Here is a 7,535-nt window from a genome sequence, read left to right as displayed (position 1 = left end):
CGGGACCCTCCCCTCCCCCGGGCTGACCCCCCCCGACTCTCTCAGCCTGTCCCTATAGCAGAGGTGCTCCAGCCCTCAGAGCATCTCCATGGCCTCCTCTGGACTCACTCCAACCAATCAATATCCTTCTTACATTGGGAGCCCCAGAGCTGGACGCAGAACTGCAGGTGGGTTGTCACAAGAGCAGAGTAGAGGGGGAGAATCCCCTACCTCGATTGCTGGCCACACAGGTTGGCCAGGAACAGACAGCCCCTCAACCACACCTTTCCGCAGGGATGGGGAGGGAGATGCGATGGGCAAAGCAGCGTGCCCAGTGTGCAGAGACCAGCTTCCTCTGCTGGCACCCACACCCACAGCGAAAGGAGCCAGTGCCCTATCTCAGCTTTCAGACCATCTTAAAATAAGAATAACCTCATGGCTGAATAATTTTTTAAAACTGAGTTTTCCTCCACAAGCTTCCAAGCCCTTGGGACAAGCAAAATAAATTTCCCTTTCCTTCTCCTTTAAACTCCATCCAATGTCTTGTACTGGAGAGTTTACAAGATGTTGTCACAGGTCCTTCTGGTGTGATCACTGTGCAGTGGGAGTAGTAAAAGACACATTCTGTACAGGTGAATGCCCTAGCCTGGGGTGCTGGGCGATCTGGCAGTTCCCATGCATTTGATTTTCCCTCCTGCCCTCATCTCCAGTGGGGACGCAGCACTGCCGCTACCCTGGCAAGGGCAGGATCTGCCACGGGCTGGGCAGCCATCCCCCCCCCTCAGTCACTGCTGCATCCCCAGCACACGCAGCGCAAGCACATCCCAGGATGGCCAAGCAGCCCCAGGAGACTGGCTGGCAGAATTGGTCCTTCCCCCGTAACGATGCAGCCAGTGAGTCACACAAGCACTTGGCAGTCAGAGTCTGATCCTGCTTCTCCTGCCATGAGCCGGATCCATCAGCCGGATCCAGGACAAGCACAGGGTCAGTGCATGAGCAGGGCAGCTGGCAGATGCAGGAGAAAGGGCAAGGTCCAGATCAATATCACAGACTGGTCCTTGAACGCTGAGCTGCAGCCCCGAGGGATATAAAATAGCATTTGCCCTGTGGAGAGGTGTTTTTCCTGGAGCTCAGGTGTGCTTGGAGGGGACAGCGGTGCTGGCCTGCTCTCCAGTGCCTCCTACATCCCATACAGTGGCCAGGGATCGCCAATGCAAACAGCAGCCCAAGCCTTTACGTCCCATGTAAACATCTTAGTGGTGTTGGAAGGTGCTTTGTTAAATGCTTTATTAAAGGTACAAAGTTTGGCCTGATGGTGAACAAACTGAGAAGAAATTACTAAAAATTAAACAAAGCACATCCCAAAAATGCGAATGGATTTGTCTTTTTCAGATGCTGCCAAGACAGCAAGTATTAACCCAGAAAAACTGCTTGGCCATGAACAGACAGCCCCTCAACCACATCTGCTGACAGCTCTCACCAGCGAGCCAACATTGATTTAGAACAAGCCTAAATACTGTTAATTGTATTAAAAGTTATTTAAATCTTCCCATAAAAGGAAAAATGTGAGAAGAGACTTAAGTTAGGAATGACCACAGGAAGGATTTCGGAACAGCCAGAATGTGGCTTGCAAGGGATGGAACACATCAGCACAAGCAACAGTGGTATAAACTGACACAAAAGTATAAACATGCCTGTCTGAAAAATTTGCAATTCAAGCATCGCCTCAAACTCTAAGCAGGTGCAACCGAAATCATTTCAAGAACACAAAGATCAGTACCATCAAAAAAGAAACAAGCACTGAGAAAACTCTTCCAAACATACACAGAAAGGCTGGTGTGCATAAATCCGTATTCCGCATTACACCTGAACATTGAGTTTCGAGAACACACACCCCAGAATAAAATTGTAACATAAAGCAGACAAATTCTCCCACCCCCATTTGGCAGTAAAGAGTGAGTTGCTGAGATTTAATGCTGATCACATAGTTATGGCTTACCACAACGCGTCAGGATTTTCCTTTGAGCCAGGTAACGTGCAGGATGAAAATATTTACTAGCTCTAAAAAAAGAAAACCGGAACAGCAAAGCGGAAGAAAAAGTCCTGCATGAGTTGCCGTTTCTCAAGAGTAAGTTTTAAGCAGCTGCATGGGAAGAGCCAGCCCGAAGGCGTGTGTTCGGGATGCACATGAAGACGCAGGGAAGGGAAGACAACCGCTGCTCACTGCCCACGGCATGCGTCTGGCTCAACATCCCCTCCCAGACAGTCAAGTAAGCACATTACACACATGGGATATAGTAAACAGCCCCGCACCAGCGTTTGGGGGATTTTCCTGCCACGAGATGCAACTTGATCAGAAAAGCCTGATTAATGTGAACAAGTGTTATGTGGAAACACGCTGGTTCCAGCTAAGTTCTGAGACTCCTGCTTGGCCGCTGGCCAGCTCGCAGCGAGGCACGGGGTCGGTGTCGCAGGCAAAGCCCCAGCAGCAAGCGGCTGGCTGCTCTGGCTCCCAGGGCTGGGTTAGGGGCTCTGCAGCCAGTGGACGGGAAAACCTTGGAAATGCAGGCTGGTCTCGGAGGTTGCGGGTCTCCCAGCTCCAGCCACCTGCGACACGGCGACTGCTGCAGCTCTGCACATCCCGAACTAACGCTCAGCATCCCAGCTGTGGGCGGGCAAGGCTCCACAGGCAGATGACAGCTGGACTACCTCATTTGTGGGAAAAAAGAAGAAAAAGAAAGCGCATCAAAGTAAAACACTTTTTAACTTTTTACCCAATGGGAAATTTCAGTCTTTGTTTCCCCTGGGTCCTTTCAAACTGCATGAGGCTCCTTCTCATCAAGGAAAAGCTTCGTTCCATTGTTATTTCCCATGAAACACGGTTTGACCAAGACCCTAGTCAGATTGCTGCTTTCAAACAGGCACGCAGCAGACAGAAAAAACTGCCCCAAGAAGTTACGGGCAGAAGTGACCCTGGTGGGATGGAGCTGCTTCCCTGAGAGATCGGACCTCAGTGTCCTGAGATAAGATGCCGGCAATTCAGCTCTAAGTTACAGTGCTGAAGGAGGAATTGCTGGCAGGACTGCTCCCCTCCAGGAAGGTGCAGATACAGCTGGTTGGTCTTCCCCAGCACCGACTGGGATCTGTCGGTTATTGGCCAGAGAAATCGGGAAGAGGTTAGATTTCACCGGTATAATCTGGCTTGTCAGCACGCTTACACAGGTTTGTTCTGCAACAGGAAATTTGATTAGGGAACAAGGGTAGACCAGCCTTTTGGCAGCGCTGATATCCCTATATGGGACCAGGAGCATGCACACAGCAGGTAACTGAAAAAAACAAAAGGAGAGGAACAGTAATCCAGGGGAGACGGATGAGCTGCTGCGCAGCTTTGCTCTCTGCGAAGCGTTACTGTGCAAGATGCCTTCCCCCAGCAGCTGCTGCAGGACCGTGGTCTGTCGAGGAGGGTGAGGACAGGATACACAGAGCCTCGACAGGGTGGTCTGATTAATCCGGCTCAGCCGTTCTTGGAAAGACAGAGCCCTGCTTTGAAAATTGCCACCCTGGTAGTGGGAGAGACCGATTCCAGCCAGAGCTGTCCCTGGGATGTTGGGGACAGAAGTTTTTGTCAGGCAATTTATCAACAATTTATAACACTGATGAAGAAGTGGGTCTATGTGACCAGACCTTAAGGTAACACTGCTCAAAGATCTGCAAAAGGACAACCGATTTCCAAAGCCAGCGCCCTGGGTGGGCCATTTCCACACAAGACTCCTCATGATCCTTTTCAATAGGAGCTGTTTTGGGTTTGCCCTTTGGGGAAGCTCACAGAGCAGCTTTTCCACCAAGCACAGCCTTTTCCTCGGGGTAAAAAAATCTAAGGAAATACAACATCTTTGACATAAATCAACAATGTTTGATTCACATGGAGAATTGCCAGAACCAAAAATCTGATGTCATGGAGAATGTGCCGTTAGCAGTCCAGCGAAAAGATGAATTGAGGCACTACTGAGCAGCTATAAAGCAACGTTTTATTGGTTCAGTCCTTGCAGAGACCCTACTGCAAATCCCTGTGAGCCAACAAATGCCCGAGTTCCCCCTCAGCAACTGCAACACCCTCAGCAACACCCAACAAGCCACCTCTTCCAGGGACTCCTGCTTGACTGAAAGTCAAGTGGGTCCCAGTGTTCGTGGTTTGCCTGAATCAAGACGCTACACCTGTAATGCCTGGATGCAGATTTGGATCCTCAAGCACACAGTTGTCAGGTATCAGTGCCTGAACTCCAAGGTGTGTAATCTCAGGTTGCAGGGATGATGCAAGCCAGGGATTTGGAAATCTCCCCCACTTCCAGCTCTCAGCAGGAGACCAGAGCGTGGTACCTCACAAGTTGTTCTCACCCTGCCAGGTTGTGCAACAAATTCAGCTTATCCTGGGTGAGGTAGATTATCACATTTGCTGGGATAAAGGTTATGCCCACATGCAAAGTGAGGAAAAATAGGAGAGAGCGTGGTCTTTAATCAAAACAATACAGTTCTGCGTTTCTCACGCTCAGGCACTGTTAGAGGCATTGCCACCTCCCACAATAAACCGAAGGTGGGACAGCTTAATAGCACATCAGTTACTGTTAGGAAGGAACTAGCCCCAGTTTAACCTCGCAGACAGAGCTCAGCCTGTTTAAAGACTGCTTGGGCACGTTGCACACAAGAGTATTGGCTAACACAGACTGTCTTAAGTCCTAAAGCTTGAGAAATTCTGAACGCCTAAGGGTACAGGCACTTGTGGGTGTGTAGGATTAAGCCCACAGATCATCATGCTATTTCCTACTTGTTCCTTTACTGACTTTCACAGGTGTCATGCTCTGCAGTTGGGGCTTGCCCTACATTACTAAGAGTTGGCTTTGTACATCTGAGTAATACTATCAAGATGTACCACAGGAGAAAATAATATTTGAACAGGCTTTAAGAAATAAATCCTTCACCAACATGTTAATCAGTTGCCACTGACATGATGGATTTCAGCTGCTGAAGGAAGACGGCTCTTAATAGAGGAAAGAAAAGTAGTTATTTAAGGAAAGGATCTCAATAGTTTGCTTGCTTTTGTAAAAGACATTCCTTAAACCTGTCAGTGCAGCCATCTGCACACTTCTAAAAATAAGTCACGCTCTCCTAAATTCCTCACAAGTCGACTGAGCAGTGACTTCACTATACATTTTTAATCCAACCATAACCCTGAATCTTGAAGAGTTGCCTTCTTCAGAAATATCCCTGAGTCTTACACCAACTGCCTCTGGAGAAAGCCCATGGGAACACTGATGCTTTCTTAGTGAAATCATACTTCCCACTAAGTCCCTCAAGACATAAAGCCCCTTGATCCATGCACTGGCTCAGTCCAAGCTGTTACGTGATATAGCTCATTATAAACCAAATTATATTTAAATAAACAGGGTTTGAAGAAAACTCATGTCTTGTCAGGAATGGGATGAGTAGGAAGGGTCTACAGAGACATTCAACTATGGAAAGTCACTACTCCAGAGCATTGCCTTCAATTCCACGCGCTGGGGTGCCAGGTAGCAGAGGTTGTCACTGTCTCTGCTGGGCCAAGAGCTGCTGGTTCAGCCTGATGTCCCCCCTGCCCACCCTGCCTTGGGCGGAGGGGCAGATGTGGGAAAGAGAGCACTGGGAATACTGGAATGGATGTGTGCGTGCTGGAGGAGAGGAGAAGGGGCTGCTCGCTGCAACAGGGAGGTTGCTCCAAAGGAAGAAAATGAACCACAGCTCACAAGGGATACTGCCTTGGCTTATCTTCCATCCCTCAGCATCTTTCCCTCAGTGGCTCCCTCCTTTACAGTCATAGAACAAGTTTTCCCATACTGTTTTATGTCTGAATGTCTGGCACAGAAAACACTCATCAGAGGTCAGAAATTCCATCCCACCGGGAAGGGCTGCTTAACAGAATACGTTAGCCACAGTCTTCCCGCTCTGTGTGTGTCTTCGGGGGGAGTAAATATGCTCCCCACCCATGATCACTTTTGACAGCCCAATTTCAAGTACCTTATTTTGGTTTGAAACTTGTTTCTTCACTTTTCTAAAAATTTCTGGCCCACAGCAGCGCTTCTTGCGGGTGCTTTTCATGGCACAGTGTGGTGTGGGGCAGGGCAAAAATCCCTCTGGATTCCTTCAGTCCATCAAAATCACAGCATGCCTGACCAGCAATAGAGATACCATTTCGTACCAATCCAGCTGTTTGCATTTTGGAAATTTCAGAGCATGCACTGGCCTGACTGCATGGGTTCTCTCCATCCGTTTCCCTAAAAAACCCCACTGGATTTGGCAAAAGACACCCTCCGCAGCTTTCTAAAGTCTGCTGGCCAGCCAGCTCTTCCCGAGGCACTGTCCTCAGGCTCCCAGGAGCCAGCAAGCAGGGCAGCACAGTGCAGGTCTGGTGGAGAAGGGTGCTCAGCTGCAGCACGAGCAGACACCGGCCAGGCCAAGCAGAGCCGAGCCACGGCTGGCAGGGACCTCAGGAGAGGGCCTCGTCCAGCCGCCTGGGCCGAGGCGGGTCAAACATGCTAACTGCCGGGCAACCGGTTTCAAATTTAAGCAAGACACGTTTTAGCCCTAGGCAGAGTCCTAGACCTTGTTGATATCTAGAGGAGGCAGGGAGTAGTAAGGATACTGAGACTGTAGCAACACCTGGCAACACCGCTGGAAGCTCCTGGAGAACTGAAACCCTCCTTAGGCCACCCCGACCCCTACCCACACGTGTATTTTTAACTGCATGTGGGTTCCACTTCCTTCCCCTGTTTTTCATGTTGATAAGCTTGCAAGGGTAACAGCGCCGGGCGCATCAAGTAAAGTTGTTCCGTATAAGCAAGCTGAAAAAGCGACGAAGGGCAGAATGGTCTGTACTCCTGAAGATTAGGGTGCAGGCGCAGCTCTCTGCTACTAAAATAAAGGGGTTCAATGTCTGTAGGCAGAGCACGACCAGCACTCAGTCGTGACCACAGGAAAATTCAAGTTGCAATGCTGTCAGATGTGGTTCCTCAGAAAGTTAAAGCTACCTGCATGCAACCTGTCAAGTCAGACAAGAATTCGTTGCTGCTTTTAAAAAGACAACAGTAAATTTAGGTTTTAAAAAAAATCCTATTTAGAGAATCTAAAACTAACCTCCCGTGCGTAAGGCTTCCTCGGTTTATGTAAAACTGAGAAAAAACAGATGGAGGAGAGGTTTCTTTCTCCATCTGTACCTGCAGGAACAGAAGTGGTAAGATCTGCTGTGTTACCGTAATGTGCTTAGCAGGCAGAGTTTGCTTTTAGTTAAACCAGAATTTCATGTTGTTTGTTGATATCTGAAAGGCCAAACAAACTAACCAAATGAAATTAAATCTCAATCTAGGGGTACGTTAATCCTGAAAGAATCAAGTACTTTTTCCTAAACACGAGGCTTGTAGTTTCAATTTCCACATCAAACAGAACTCCTGAATTTGCAATCCAAGAACTTTGAACAAAACATTAATGCAAGTTATGGAAAAGAGCACATATCAAACAGCGCTGTGTGA

This window comes from Eurypyga helias, unplaced genomic scaffold (genome assembly GCF_000690775.1).
Source record: "Eurypyga helias isolate BGI_N326 unplaced genomic scaffold, ASM69077v1 scaffold3278, whole genome shotgun sequence".
In the NCBI taxonomy this organism is placed as follows: Eukaryota; Metazoa; Chordata; class Aves; order Eurypygiformes; family Eurypygidae; genus Eurypyga; species Eurypyga helias.
Note: the sequence above shows the minus strand (reverse complement) of the source record.